A 12,705-nucleotide genomic window follows, 5' to 3' on the forward strand; every position below is an offset into this window, starting at 1 on the left:
TAAAAGGTGGCACCAAGAGTCATGCTGCGCTTTTCATAGGGCTTGCCCGTTATTTGTGCCTGTTGGGGTGCCCTTAGAGGGTGGCCAATCCTGAGTCAGATTCCTCTCAGGTACACTTGAAGGGGCTCGTTTGTCTTGTTTCATGTGCCTCCAGCCTAGACAGATCTATACTTATATATTCAGCTTTAATGAAAATACGTGTGAAAAAGGGACTTAAAGTGCATGGCTATTTGCATAGAACAGTGGTGGCTCACAGCCTATCGATTGGAGGGATGGTGGGGAAAGCGTAAAATCGTTGGGGACGAAAGTCCTACAGTGCCACTTCAGTGAAAGCCTGATTCACGCTTCCCGTTCCCCTTGCCCAGCAGCCCCGACACCTCCTAATGAGCTGAGGTGTGTACAAAAAGAATTTGCATATTCCCAGGCAGACACTTGGAACTGCCCACCTTTTTGCTTTTCTGTGCTTTGAGCAGAGACTCTGAAGTTTGATCCTGTTTCCCTCACCGGCCTAGTTCTTGCCCTCTTTTTTAGAGGCTGCAAATACCTCTCAGGTCCTCACCCTCGCAATGATAGGGTCTTTGATCTGGTGCCTCTAACCCCCAGAGAGCCATATTCTAACTTACTCTGGTTTCTCTTCAAAACGAAAAAATCTTTCGCCTTTTACTAAAGATTTCCGTGGAGAGGAACATTTACGAGTTTATTCAATTTTATTAAGCCTTACCACAGGTGAGGCTGTTTATCATTTGTTTAAAAGAAAAGCATTAGAAGTTGGGGAATATTTAGGAGTTGTCTGCTACTGTTATAAGGGAACATGAGCTTGGTGTTTTATTCCTGATCTCTCTGCTTGCTCATTTGCATAGACAGAGTGTAGGAGAGGTGCATCATGGGAAAGAGCTTGGGCAGTGCATGAGATTGCTTTTCCTTGACTATCTTGAAACTGCACGATAGCAGGCAGTGTATTTTCTCTTTTCTCAACATTCCTGCTGCCAGAGGCCAGACGTCACTCTCCTTTTAAAAGGTGGCACCAAGAGTCATGCTGCGCTTTTCATAGGGCTTGCCCGTTATTTGTGCCTGTTGGGGTGCCCTTAGAGGGTGGCCAATCCTGAGTCAGATTCCTCTCAGGTACACTTGAAGGGGCTCGTTTGTCTTGTTTCATGTGCCTCCAGCCTAGACAGATCTATACTTATATATTCAGCTTTAATGAAAATACGTGTGAAAAAGGGACTTAAAGTGCATGGCTATTTGCATAGAACAGTGGTGGCTCACAGCCTATCGATTGGAGGGATGGTGGGGAAAGCGTAAAATCGTTGGGAACGAAAGTCCTACAGTGCCACTTCAGTGAAAGCCTGATTCACGCTTCCCGTTCCCCTTGCCCAGCAGCCCCGACACCTCCTAATGAGCTGAGGTGTGTACAAAAAGAATTTGCATATTCCCAGGCAGACACTTGGAACTGCCCACCTTTTTGCTTTTCTGTGCTGTGAGCAGAGACTCTGAAGTTTGATCCTGTTTCCCTCACCGGCCTAGTTCTTGCCCTCTTTTTTAGAGGCTGCAAATACCTCTCAGGTCCTCACCCTCGCAATGATAGGGTCTTTGATCTGGTGCCTCTAACCCCCAGAGAGCCATATTCTAACTTACTCTGGTTTCTCTTCAAAACGAAAAAATCTTTCGCCTTTTACTAAAGATTTCCGTGGAGAGGAACATTTACGAGTTTATTCAATTTTTTTAAGCCTTACCACAGGTGAGGCTGTTTATCATTTGTTTAAAAGAAAAGCATTAGAAGTTGGGGAATATTTAGGAGTTGTCTGCTACTGTTATAAGGGAACATGAGCTTGGTGTTTTATTCCTGATCTCTCTGCTTGCTCATTTGCATAGACAGAGTGTAGGAGAGGTGCATCATGGGAAAGAGCTTGGGCAGTGCATGAGATTGCTTTTCCTTGACTATCTTGAAACTGCACGATAGCAGGCAGTGTATTTTCTCTTTTCTCAACATTCCTGCTGCCAGAGGCCAGACGTCACTCTCCTTTTAAAAGGTGGCACCAAGAGTCATGCTGCGCTTTTCATAGGACTTGCCCGTTATTTGTGCCTGTTGGGGTGCCCTTAGAGGGTGGCCAATCCTGAGTCAGATTCCTCTCAGGTACACTTGAAGGGGCTCGTTTGTCTTGTTTCATGTGCCTCCAGCCTAGACAGATCTATACTTATATATTCAGCTTTAATGAAAATACGTGTGAAAAAGGGACTTAAAGTGCATGGCTATTTGCATAGAACAGTGGTGGCTCACAGCCTATCGATTGGAGGGATGGTGGGGAAAGCGTAAAATCGTTGGGGACGAAAGTCCTACAGTGCCACTTCAGTGAAAGCCTGATTCACGCTTCCCGTTCCCCTTGCCCAGCAGCCCCGACACCTCCTAATGAGCTGAGGTGTGTACAAAAAGAATTTGCATATTCCCAGGCAGACACTTGGAACTGCCCACCTTTTTGCTTTTCTGTGCTGTGAGCAGAGACTCTGAAGTTTGATCCTGTTTCCCTCACCGGCCTAGTTCTTGCCCTCTTTTTTAGAGGCTGCAAATACCTCTCAGGTCCTCACCCTCGCAATGATAGGGTCTTTGATCTGGTGCCTCTAACCCCCAGAGAGCCATATTCTAACTTACTCTGGTTTCTCTTCAAAACGAAAAAATCTTTCGCCTTTTACTAAAGATTTCCGTGGAGAGGAACATTTACGAGTTTATTCAATTTTTTTAAGCCTTACCACAGGTGAGGCTGTTTATCATTTGTTTAAAAGAAAAGCATTAGAAGTTGGGGAATATTTAGGAGTTGTCTGCTACTGTTATAAGGGAACATGAGCTTGGTGTTTTATTCCTGATCTCTCTGCTTGCTCATTTGCATAGACAGAGTGTAGGAGAGGTGCATCATGGGAAAGAGCTTGGGCAGTGCATGAGATTGCTTTTCCTTGACTATCTTGAAACTGCACGATAGCAGGCAGTGTATTTTCTCTTTTCTCAACATTCCTGCTGCCAGAGGCCAGACGTCACTCTCCTTTTAAAAGGTGGCACCAAGAGTCATGCTGCGCTTTTCATAGGACTTGCCCGTTATTTGTGCCTGTTGGGGTGCCCTTAGAGGGTGGCCAATCCTGAGTCAGATTCCTCTCAGGTACACTTGAAGGGGCTCGTTTGTCTTGTTTCATGTGCCTCCAGCCTAGACAGATCTATACTTATATATTCAGCTTTAATGAAAATACGTGTGAAAAAGGGACTTAAAGTGCATGGCTATTTGCATAGAACAGTGGTGGCTCACAGCCTATCGATTGGAGGGATGGTGGGGAAAGCGTAAAATCGTTGGGGACGAAAGTCCTACAGTGCCACTTCAGTGAAAGCCTGATTCACGCTTCCCGTTCCCCTTGCCCAGCAGCCCCGACACCTCCTAATGAGCTGAGGTGTGTACAAAAAGAATTTGCATATTCCCAGGCAGACACTTGGAACTGCCCACCTTTTTGCTTTTCTGTGCTGTGAGCAGAGACTCTGAAGTTTGATCCTGTTTCCCTCACCGGCCTAGTTCTTGCCCTCTTTTTTAGAGGCTGCAAATACCTCTCAGGTCCTCACCCTCGCAATGATAGGGTCTTTGATCTGGTGCCTCTAACCCCCAGAGAGCCATATTCTAACTTACTCTGGTTTCTCTTCAAAACGAAAAAATCTTTCGCCTTTTACTAAAGATTTCCGTGGAGAGGAACATTTACGAGTTTATTCAATTTTTTTAAGCCTTACCACAGGTGAGGCTGTTTATCATTTGTTTAAAAGAAAAGCATTAGAAGTTGGGGAATATTTAGGAGTTGTCTGCTACTGTTATAAGGGAACATGAGCTTGGTGTTTTATTCCTGATCTCTCTGCTTGCTCATTTGCATAGACAGAGTGTAGGAGAGGTGCATCATGGGAAAGAGCTTGGGCAGTGCATGAGATTGCTTTTCCTTGACTATCTTGAAACTGCACGATAGCAGGCAGTGTATTTTCTCTTTTCTCAACATTCCTGCTGCCAGAGGCCAGACGTCACTCTCCTTTTAAAAGGTGGCACCAAGAGTAATGCTGCGCTTTTCATAGGGCTTGCCCGTTATTTGTGCCTGTTGGGGTGCCCTTAGAGGGTGGCCAATCCTGAGTCAGATTCCTCTCAGGTACACTTGAAGGGGCTCGTTTGTCTTGTTTCATGTGCCTCCAGCCTAGACAGATCTATACTTATATATTCAGCTTTAATGAAAATACGTGTGAAAAGGGACTTAAAGTGCATGGCTATTTGCATAGAACAGTGGTGGCTCACAGCCTATCGATTGGAGGGATGGTGGGGAAAGCGTAAAATCGTTGGGGACAAAAGTCCTACAGTGCCACTTCAGTGAAAGCCTGATTCACGCTTCCCGTTCCCCTTGCCCAGCAGCCCCGACACCTCCTAATGAGCTGAGGTGTGTACAAAAAGAATTTGCATATTCCCAGGCAGACACTTGGAACTGCCCACCTTTTTGCTTTTCTGTGCTTTGAGCAGAGACTCTGAAGTTTGATCCTGTTTCCCTCACCGGCCTAGTTCTTGCCCTCTTTTTTAGAGGCTGCAAATACCTCTCAGGTCCTCACCCTCGCAATGATAGGGTCTTTGATCTGGTGCCTCTAACCCCCAGAGAGCCATATTCTAACTTACTCTGGTTTCTCTTCAAAACGAAAAAATCTTTCGCCTTTTACTAAAGATTTTCGTGTAGAGGAACATTTACGAGTTTATTCAATTTTTTTAAGCCTTACCACAGGTGAGGCTGTTTATCATTTGTTTAAAAGAAAAGCATTAGAAGTTGGGGAATATTTAGGAGTTGTCTGCTACTGTTATAAGGGAACATGAGCTTGGTGTTTTATTCCTGATCTCTCTGCTTGCTCATTTGCATAGACAGAGTGTAGGAGAGGTGCATCATGGGAAAGAGCTTGGGCAGTGCATGAGATTGCTTTTCCTTGACTATCTTGAAACTGCACGATAGCAGGCAGTGTATTTTCTCTTTTCTCAACATTCCTGCTGCCAGAGGCCAGACGTCACTCTCCTTTTAAAAGGTGGCACCAAGAGTCATGCTGCGCTTTTCATAGGGCTTGCCCGTTATTTGTGCCTGTTGGGGTGCCCTTAGAGGGTGGCCAATCCTGAGTCAGATTCCTCTCAGGTACACTTGAAGGGGCTCGTTTGTCTTGTTTCATGTGCCTCCAGCCTAGACAGATCTATACTTATATATTCAGCTTTAATGAAAATACGTGTGAAAAAGGGACTTAAAGTGCATGGCTATTTGCATAGAACAGTGGTGGCTCACAGCCTATCGATTGGAGGGATGGTGGGGAAAGCGTAAAATCGTTGGGGACGAAAGTCCTACAGTGCCACTTCAGTGAAAGCCTGATTCACGCTTCCCGTTCCCCTTGCCCAGCAGCCCCGACACCTCCTAATGAGCTGAGGTGTGTACAAAAAGAATTTGCATATTCCCAGGCAGACACTTGGAACTGCCCACCTTTTTGCTTTTCTGTGCTTTGAGCAGAGACTCTGAAGTTTGATCCTGTTTCCCTCACCGGCCTAGTTCTTGCCCTCTTTTTTAGAGGCTGCAAATACCTCTCAGGTCCTCACCCTCGCAATGATAGGGTCTTTGATCTGGTGCCTCTAACCCCCAGAGAGCCATATTCTAACTTACTCTGGTTTCTCTTCAAAACGAAAAAATCTTTCGCCTTTTACTAAAGATTTCCGTGGAGAGGAACATTTACGAGTTTATTCAATTTTATTAAGCCTTACCACAGGTGAGGCTGTTTATCATTTGTTTAAAAGAAAAGCATTAGAAGTTGGGGAATATTTAGGAGTTGTCTGCTACTGTTATAAGGGAACATGAGCTTGGTGTTTTATTCCTGATCTCTCTGCTTGCTCATTTGCATAGACAGAGTGTAGGAGAGGTGCATCATGGGAAAGAGCTTGGGCAGTGCATGAGATTGCTTTTCCTTGACTATCTTGAAACTGCACGATAGCAGGCAGTGTATTTTCTCTTTTCTCAACATTCCTGCTGCCAGAGGCCAGACGTCACTCTCCTTTTAAAAGGTGGCACCAAGAGTCATGCTGCGCTTTTCATAGGACTTGCACGTTATTTGTGCCTGTTGGGGTGCCCTTAGAGGGTGGCCAATCCTGAGTCAGATTCCTCTCAGGTACACTTGAAGGGGCTCGTTTGTCTTGTTTCATGTGCCTCCAGCCTATACAGATCTATACTTATATATTCAGCTTTAATGAAAATACGTGTGAAAAAGGGACTTAAAGTGCATGGCTATTTGCATAGAACAGTGGTGGCTCACAGCCTATCGATTGGAGGGATGGTGGGGAAAGCGTAAAATCGTTGGGGACGAAAGTCCTACAGTGCCACTTCAGTGAAAGCCTGATTCACGCTTCCCGTTCCCCTTGCCCAGCAGCCCCGACACCTCCTAATGAGCTGAGGTGTGTACAAAAAGAATTTGCATATTCCCAGGCAGACACTTGGAACTGCCCACCTTTTTGCTTTTCTGTGCTGTGAGCAGAGACTCTGAAGTTTGATCCTGTTTCCCTCACCGGCCTAGTTCTTGCCCTCTTTTTTAGAGGCTGCAAATACCTCTCAGGTCCTCACCCTCGCAATGATAGGGTCTTTGATCTGGTGCCTCTAACCCCCAGAGAGCCATATTCTAACTTACTCTGGTTTCTCTTCAAAACGAAAAAATCTTTCGCCTTTTACTAAAGATTTCCGTGGAGAGGAACATTTACGAGTTTATTCAATTTTTTTAAGCCTTACCACAGGTGAGGCTGTTTATCATTTGTTTAAAAGAAAAGCATTAGAAGTTGGGGAATATTTAGGAGTTGTCTGCTACTGTTATAAGGGAACATGAGCTTGGTGTTTTATTCCTGATCTCTCTGCTTGCTCATTTGCATAGACAGAGTGTAGGAGAGGTGCATCATGGGAAAGAGCTTGGGCAGTGCATGAGATTGCTTTTCCTTGACTATCTTGAAACTGCACGATAGCAGGCAGTGTATTTTCTCTTTTCTCAACATTCCTGCTGCCAGAGGCCAGACGTCACTCTCCTTTTAAAAGGTGGCACCAAGAGTCATGCTGCGCTTTTCATAGGACTTGCCCGTTATTTGTGCCTGTTGGGGTGCCCTTAGAGGGTGGCCAATCCTGAGTCAGATTCCTCTCAGGTACACTTGAAGGGGCTCGTTTGTCTTGTTTCATGTGCCTCCAGCCTAGACAGATCTATACTTATATATTCAGCTTTAATGAAAATACGTGTGAAAAAGGGACTTAAAGTGCATGGCTATTTGCATAGAACAGTGGTGGCTCACAGCCTATCGATTGGAGGGATGGTGGGGAAAGCGTAAAATCGTTGGGGACGAAAGTCCTACAGTGCCACTTCAGTGAAAGCCTGATTCACGCTTCCCGTTCCCCTTGCCCAGCAGCCCCGACACCTCCTAATGAGCTGAGGTGTGTACAAAAAGAATTTGCATATTCCCAGGCAGACACTTGGAACTGCCCACCTTTTTGCTTTTCTGTGCTGTGAGCAGAGACTCTGAAGTTTGATCCTGTTTCCCTCACCGGCCTAGTTCTTGCCCTCTTTTTTAGAGGCTGCAAATACCTCTCAGGTCCTCACCCTCGCAATGATAGGGTCTTTGATCTGGTGCCTCTAACCCCCAGAGAGCCATATTCTAACTTACTCTGGTTTCTCTTCAAAACGAAAAAATCTTTCGCCTTTTACTAAAGATTTCCGTGGAGAGGAACATTTACGAGTTTATTCAATTTTTTTAAGCCTTACCACAGGTGAGGCTGTTTATCATTTGTTTAAAAGAAAAGCATTAGAAGTTGGGGAATATTTAGGAGTTGTCTGCTACTGTTATAAGGGAACATGAGCTTGGTGTTTTATTCCTGATCTCTCTGCTTGCTCATTTGCATAGACAGAGTGTAGGAGAGGTGCATCATGGGAAAGAGCTTGGGCAGTGCATGAGATTGCTTTTCCTTGACTATCTTGAAACTGCACAATAGCAGGCAGTGTATTTTCTCTTTTCTCAACATTCCTGCTGCCAGAGGCCAGACGTCACTCTCCTTTTAAAAGGTGGCACCAAGAGTCATGCTGCGCTTTTCATAGGGCTTGCCCGTTATTTGTGCCTGTTGGGGTGCCCTTAGAGGGTGGCCAATCCTGAGTCAGATTCCTCTCAGGTACACTTGAAGGGGCTCGTTTGTCTTGTTTCATGTGCCTCCAGCCTAGACAGATCTATACTTATATATTCAGCTTTAATGAAAATACGTGTGAAAAAGGGACTTAAAGTGCATGGCTATTTGCATAGAACAGTGGTGGCTCACAGCCTATCGATTGGAGGGATGGTGGGGAAAGCGTAAAATCGTTGGGGACGAAAGTCCTACAGTGCCACTTCAGTGAAAGCCTGATTCACGCTTCCCGTTCCCCTTGCCCAGCAGCCCCGACACCTCCTAATGAGCTGAGGTGTGTACAAAAAGAATTTGCATATTCCCAGGCAGACACTTGGAACTGCCCACCTTTTTGCTTTTCTGTGCTTTGAGCAGAGACTCTGAAGTTTGATCCTGTTTCCCTCACCGGCCTAGTTCTTGCCCTCTTTTTTAGAGGCTGCAAATACCTCTCAGGTCCTCACCCTCGCAATGATAGGGTCTTTGATCTGGTGCCTCTAACCCCCAGAGAGCCATATTCTAACTTACTCTGGTTTCTCTTCAAAACGAAAAAATTTTTCGCCTTTTACTAAAGATTTCCGTGGAGAGGAACATTTACGAGTTTATTCAATTTTTTTAAGCCTTACCACAGGTGAGGCTGTTTATCATTTGTTTAAAAGAAAAGCATTAGAAGTTGGGGAATATTTAGGAGTTGTCTGCTACTGTTATAAGGGAACATGAGCTTGGTGTTTTATTCCTGATCTCTCTGCTTGCTCATTTGCATAGACAGAGTGTAGGAGAGGTGCATCATGGGAAAGAGCTTGGGCAGTGCATGAGATTGCTTTTCCTTGACTATCTTGAAACTGCACGATAGCAGGCAGTGTATTTTCTCTTTTCTCAACATTCCTGCTGCCAGAGGCCAGACGTCACTCTCCTTTTAAAAGGTGGCACCAAGAGTCATGCTGCGCTTTTCATAGGACTTGCCCGTTATTTGTGCCTGTTGGGGTGCCCTTAGAGGGTGGCCAATCCTGAGTCAGATTCCTCTCAGGTACACTTGAAGGGGCTCGTTTGTCTTGTTTCATGTGCCTCCAGCCTAGACAGATCTATACTTATATATTCAGCTTTAATGAAAATACGTGTGAAAAAGGGACTTAAAGTGCATGGCTATTTGCATAGAACAGTGGTGGCTCACAGCCTATCGATTGGAGGGATGGTGGGGAAAGCGTAAAATCGTTGGGAACGAAAGTCCTACAGTGCCACTTCAGTGAAAGCCTGATTCACGCTTCCCGTTCCCCTTGCCCAGCAGCCCCGACACCTCCTAATGAGCTGAGGTGTGTACAAAAAGAATTTGCATATTCCCAGGCAGACACTTGGAACTGCCCACCTTTTTGCTTTTCTGTGCTGTGAGCAGAGACTCTGAAGTTTGATCCTGTTTCCCTCACCGGCCTAGTTCTTGCCCTCTTTTTTAGAGGCTGCAAATACCTCTCAGGTCCTCACCCTCGCAATGATAGGGTCTTTGATCTGGTGCCTCTAACCCCCAGAGAGCCATATTCTAACTTACTCTGGTTTCTCTTCAAAACGAAAAAATCTTTCGCCTTTTACTAAAGATTTCCGTGGAGAGGAACATTTACGAGTTTATTCAATTTTTTTAAGCCTTACCACAGGTGAGGCTGTTTATCATTTGTTTAAAAGAAAAGCATTAGAAGTTGGGGAATATTTAGGAGTTGTCTGCTACTGTTATAAGGGAACATGAGCTTGGTGTTTTATTCCTGATCTCTCTGCTTGCTCATTTGCATAGACAGAGTGTAGGAGAGGTGCATCATGGGAAAGAGCTTGGGCAGTGCATGAGATTGCTTTTCCTTGACTATCTTGAAACTGCACGATAGCAGGCAGTGTATTTTCTCTTTTCTCAACATTCCTGCTGCCAGAGGCCAGACGTCACTCTCCTTTTAAAAGGTGGCACCAAGAGTCATGCTGCGCTTTTCATAGGACTTGCCCGTTATTTGTGCCTGTTGGGGTGCCCATAGAGGGTGGCCAATCCTGAGTCAGATTCCTCTCAGGTACACTTGAAGGGGCTCGTTTGTCTTGTTTCATGTGCCTCCAGCCTAGACAGATCTATACTTATATATTCAGCTTTAATGAAAATACGTGTGAAAAAGGGACTTAAAGTGCATGGCTATTTGCATAGAACAGTGGTGGCTCACAGCCTATCGATTGGAGGGATGGTGGGGAAAGCGTAAAATCGTTGGGGACGAAAGTCCTACAGTGCCACTTCAGTGAAAGCCTGATTCACGCTTCCCGTTCCCCTTGCCCAGCAGCCCCGACACCTCCTAATGAGCTGAGGTGTGTACAAAAAGAATTTGCATATTCCCAGGCAGACACTTGGAACTGCCCACCTTTTTGCTTTTCTGTGCTGTGAGCAGAGACTCTGAAGTTTGATCCTGTTTCCCTCACCGGCCTAGATCTTGCCCTCTTTTTTAGAGGCTGCAAATACCTCTCAGGTCCTCACCCTCGCAATGATAGGGTCTTTGATCTGGTGCCTCTAACCCCCAGAGAGCCATATTCTAACTTACTCTGGTTTCTCTTCAAAACGAAAAAATCTTTCGCCTTTTACTAAAGATTTTCGTGTAGAGGAACATTTACGAGTTTATTCAATTTTTTTAAGCCTTACCACAGCTGAGGCTGTTTATCATTTGTTTAAAAGAAAAGCATTAGAAGTTGGGGAATATTTAGGAGTTGTCTGCTACTGTTATAAGGGAACATGAGCTTGGTGTTTTATTCCTGATCTCTCTGCTTGCTCATTTGCATAGACAGAGTGTAGGAGAGGTGCATCATGGGAAAGAGCTTGGGCAGTGCATGAGATTGCTTTTCCTTGACTATCTTGAAACTGCACGATAGCAGGCAGTGTATTTTCTCTTTTCTCAACATTCCTGCTGCCAGAGGCCAGACGTCACTCTCCTTTTAAAAGGTGGCACCAAGAGTCATGCTGCGCTTTTCATAGGGCTTGCCCGTTATTTGTGCCTGTTGGGGTGCCCTTAGAGGGTGGCCAATCCTGAGTCAGATTCCTCTCAGGTACACTTGAAGGGGCTCGTTTGTCTTGTTTCATGTGCCTCCAGCCTAGACAGATCTATACTTATATATTCAGCTTTAATGAAAATACGTGTGAAAAAGGGACTTAAAGTGCATGGCTATTTGCATAGAACAGTGGTGGCTCACAGCCTATCGATTGGAGGGATGGTGGGGAAAGCGTAAAATCGTTGGGAACGAAAGTCCTACAGTGCCACTTCAGTGAAAGCCTGATTCACGCTTCCCGTTCCCCTTGCCCAGCAGCCCCGACACCTCCTAATGAGCTGAGGTGTGTACAAAAAGAATTTGCATATTCCCAGGCAGACACTTGGAACTGCCCACCTTTTTGCTTTTCTGTGCTGTGAGCAGAGACTCTGAAGTTTGATCCTGTTTCCCTCACCGGCCTAGTTCTTGCCCTCTTTTTTAGAGGCTGCAAATACCTCTCAGGTCCTCACCCTCGCAATGATAGGGTCTTTGATCTGGTGCCTCTAACCCCCAGAGAGCCATATTCTAACTTACTCTGGTTTCTCTTCAAAACGAAAAAATCTTTCGCCTTTTACTAAAGATTTCCGTGGAGAGGAACATTTACGAGTTTATTCAATTTTTTTAAGCCTTACCACAGGTGAGGCTGTTTATCATTTGTTTAAAAGAAAAGCATTAGAAGTTGGGGAATATTTAGGAGTTGTCTGCTACTGTTATAAGGGAACATGAGCTTGGTGTTTTATTCCTGATCTCTCTGCTTGCTCATTTGCATAGACAGAGTGTAGGAGAGGTGCATCATGGGAAAGAGCTTGGGCAGTGCATGAGATTGCTTTTCCTTGACTATCTTGAAACTGCACGATAGCAGGCAGTGTATTTTCTCTTTTCTCAACATTCCTGCTGCCAGAGGCCAGACGTCACTCTCCTTTTAAAAGGTGGCACCAAGAGTCATGCTGCGCTTTTCATAGGGCTTGCCCGTTATTTGTGCCCGTTCGGGGTGCCCTTAGAGGGTGGCCAATCCTGAGTCAGATTCCTCTCAGGTACACTTGAAGGGGCTCGTTTGTCTTGTTTCATGTGCCTCCAGCCTAGACAGATCTATACTTATATATTCAGCTTTAATGAAAATACGTGTGAAAAGGGACTTAAAGTGCATGGCTATTTGCATAGAACAGTGGTGGCTCACAGCCTATCGATTGGAGGGATGGTGGGGAAAGCGTAAAATCGTTGGGGACAAAAGTCCTACAGTGCCACTTCAGTGAAAGCCTGATTCACGCTTCCCGTTCCCCTTGCCCAGCAGCCCCGACACCTCCTAATGAGCTGAGGTGTGTACAAAAAGAATTTGCATATTCCCAGGCAGACACTTGGAACTGCCCACCTTTTTGCTTTTCTGTGCTTTGAGCAGAGACTCTGAAGTTTGATCCTGTTTCCCTCACCGGCCTAGTTCTTGCCCTCTTTTTTAGAGGCTGCAAATACCTCTCAGGTCCTCACCCT

General features: G+C 45.4%; 12 non-coding genes across 12 annotated transcripts; all 12 read left to right on the forward strand.

Moving 5' to 3' along the window:
- Positions 1 to 619: 619 nt before the first annotated feature.
- LOC147677068 (U5 spliceosomal RNA) lies at positions 620 to 734 on the forward strand. The gene has a single exon (XR_015302728.1). It is a non-coding gene; the product is annotated as a U5 spliceosomal RNA (small nuclear RNA).
- Positions 735 to 1,631: 897 nt separating this feature from the next.
- Positions 1,632 to 1,746, forward strand: LOC147677069 (U5 spliceosomal RNA). The gene has a single exon (XR_015303078.1). It is a non-coding gene; the product is annotated as a U5 spliceosomal RNA (small nuclear RNA).
- Positions 1,747 to 2,643: 897 nt separating this feature from the next.
- LOC147677070 (U5 spliceosomal RNA) lies at positions 2,644 to 2,758 on the forward strand. Its single transcript, XR_015303079.1, has one exon. It is a non-coding gene; the product is annotated as a U5 spliceosomal RNA (small nuclear RNA).
- An 897-nt stretch (positions 2,759 to 3,655) lies between these two features.
- On the forward strand, positions 3,656 to 3,770 carry LOC147677071 (U5 spliceosomal RNA). Its single transcript, XR_015303080.1, has one exon. It is a non-coding gene; the product is annotated as a U5 spliceosomal RNA (small nuclear RNA).
- Positions 3,771 to 4,666: 896 nt separating this feature from the next.
- Positions 4,667 to 4,781, forward strand: LOC147677072 (U5 spliceosomal RNA). The gene has a single exon (XR_015302823.1). It is a non-coding gene; the product is annotated as a U5 spliceosomal RNA (small nuclear RNA).
- Positions 4,782 to 5,678: 897 nt separating this feature from the next.
- LOC147677073 (U5 spliceosomal RNA) lies at positions 5,679 to 5,793 on the forward strand. The gene has a single exon (XR_015302729.1). It is a non-coding gene; the product is annotated as a U5 spliceosomal RNA (small nuclear RNA).
- An 897-nt stretch (positions 5,794 to 6,690) lies between these two features.
- LOC147677074 (U5 spliceosomal RNA) lies at positions 6,691 to 6,805 on the forward strand. Its single transcript, XR_015303081.1, has one exon. It is a non-coding gene; the product is annotated as a U5 spliceosomal RNA (small nuclear RNA).
- Positions 6,806 to 7,702: 897 nt separating this feature from the next.
- Positions 7,703 to 7,817, forward strand: LOC147677075 (U5 spliceosomal RNA). The gene has a single exon (XR_015303083.1). It is a non-coding gene; the product is annotated as a U5 spliceosomal RNA (small nuclear RNA).
- An 897-nt stretch (positions 7,818 to 8,714) lies between these two features.
- LOC147677076 (U5 spliceosomal RNA) lies at positions 8,715 to 8,829 on the forward strand. The gene has a single exon (XR_015303461.1). It is a non-coding gene; the product is annotated as a U5 spliceosomal RNA (small nuclear RNA).
- An 897-nt stretch (positions 8,830 to 9,726) lies between these two features.
- Positions 9,727 to 9,841, forward strand: LOC147677077 (U5 spliceosomal RNA). The gene has a single exon (XR_015303084.1). It is a non-coding gene; the product is annotated as a U5 spliceosomal RNA (small nuclear RNA).
- An 897-nt stretch (positions 9,842 to 10,738) lies between these two features.
- On the forward strand, positions 10,739 to 10,853 carry LOC147677078 (U5 spliceosomal RNA). Its single transcript, XR_015302880.1, has one exon. It is a non-coding gene; the product is annotated as a U5 spliceosomal RNA (small nuclear RNA).
- Positions 10,854 to 11,750: 897 nt separating this feature from the next.
- Positions 11,751 to 11,865, forward strand: LOC147677079 (U5 spliceosomal RNA). Its single transcript, XR_015303085.1, has one exon. It is a non-coding gene; the product is annotated as a U5 spliceosomal RNA (small nuclear RNA).
- Positions 11,866 to 12,705: the final 840 nt, after the last annotated feature.

Source organism: Lissotriton vulgaris, chromosome 12 (assembly GCF_964263255.1).
Source record: "Lissotriton vulgaris chromosome 12, aLisVul1.2, whole genome shotgun sequence".
NCBI classification, from domain to species: domain Eukaryota; kingdom Metazoa; phylum Chordata; class Amphibia; order Caudata; family Salamandridae; genus Lissotriton; species Lissotriton vulgaris.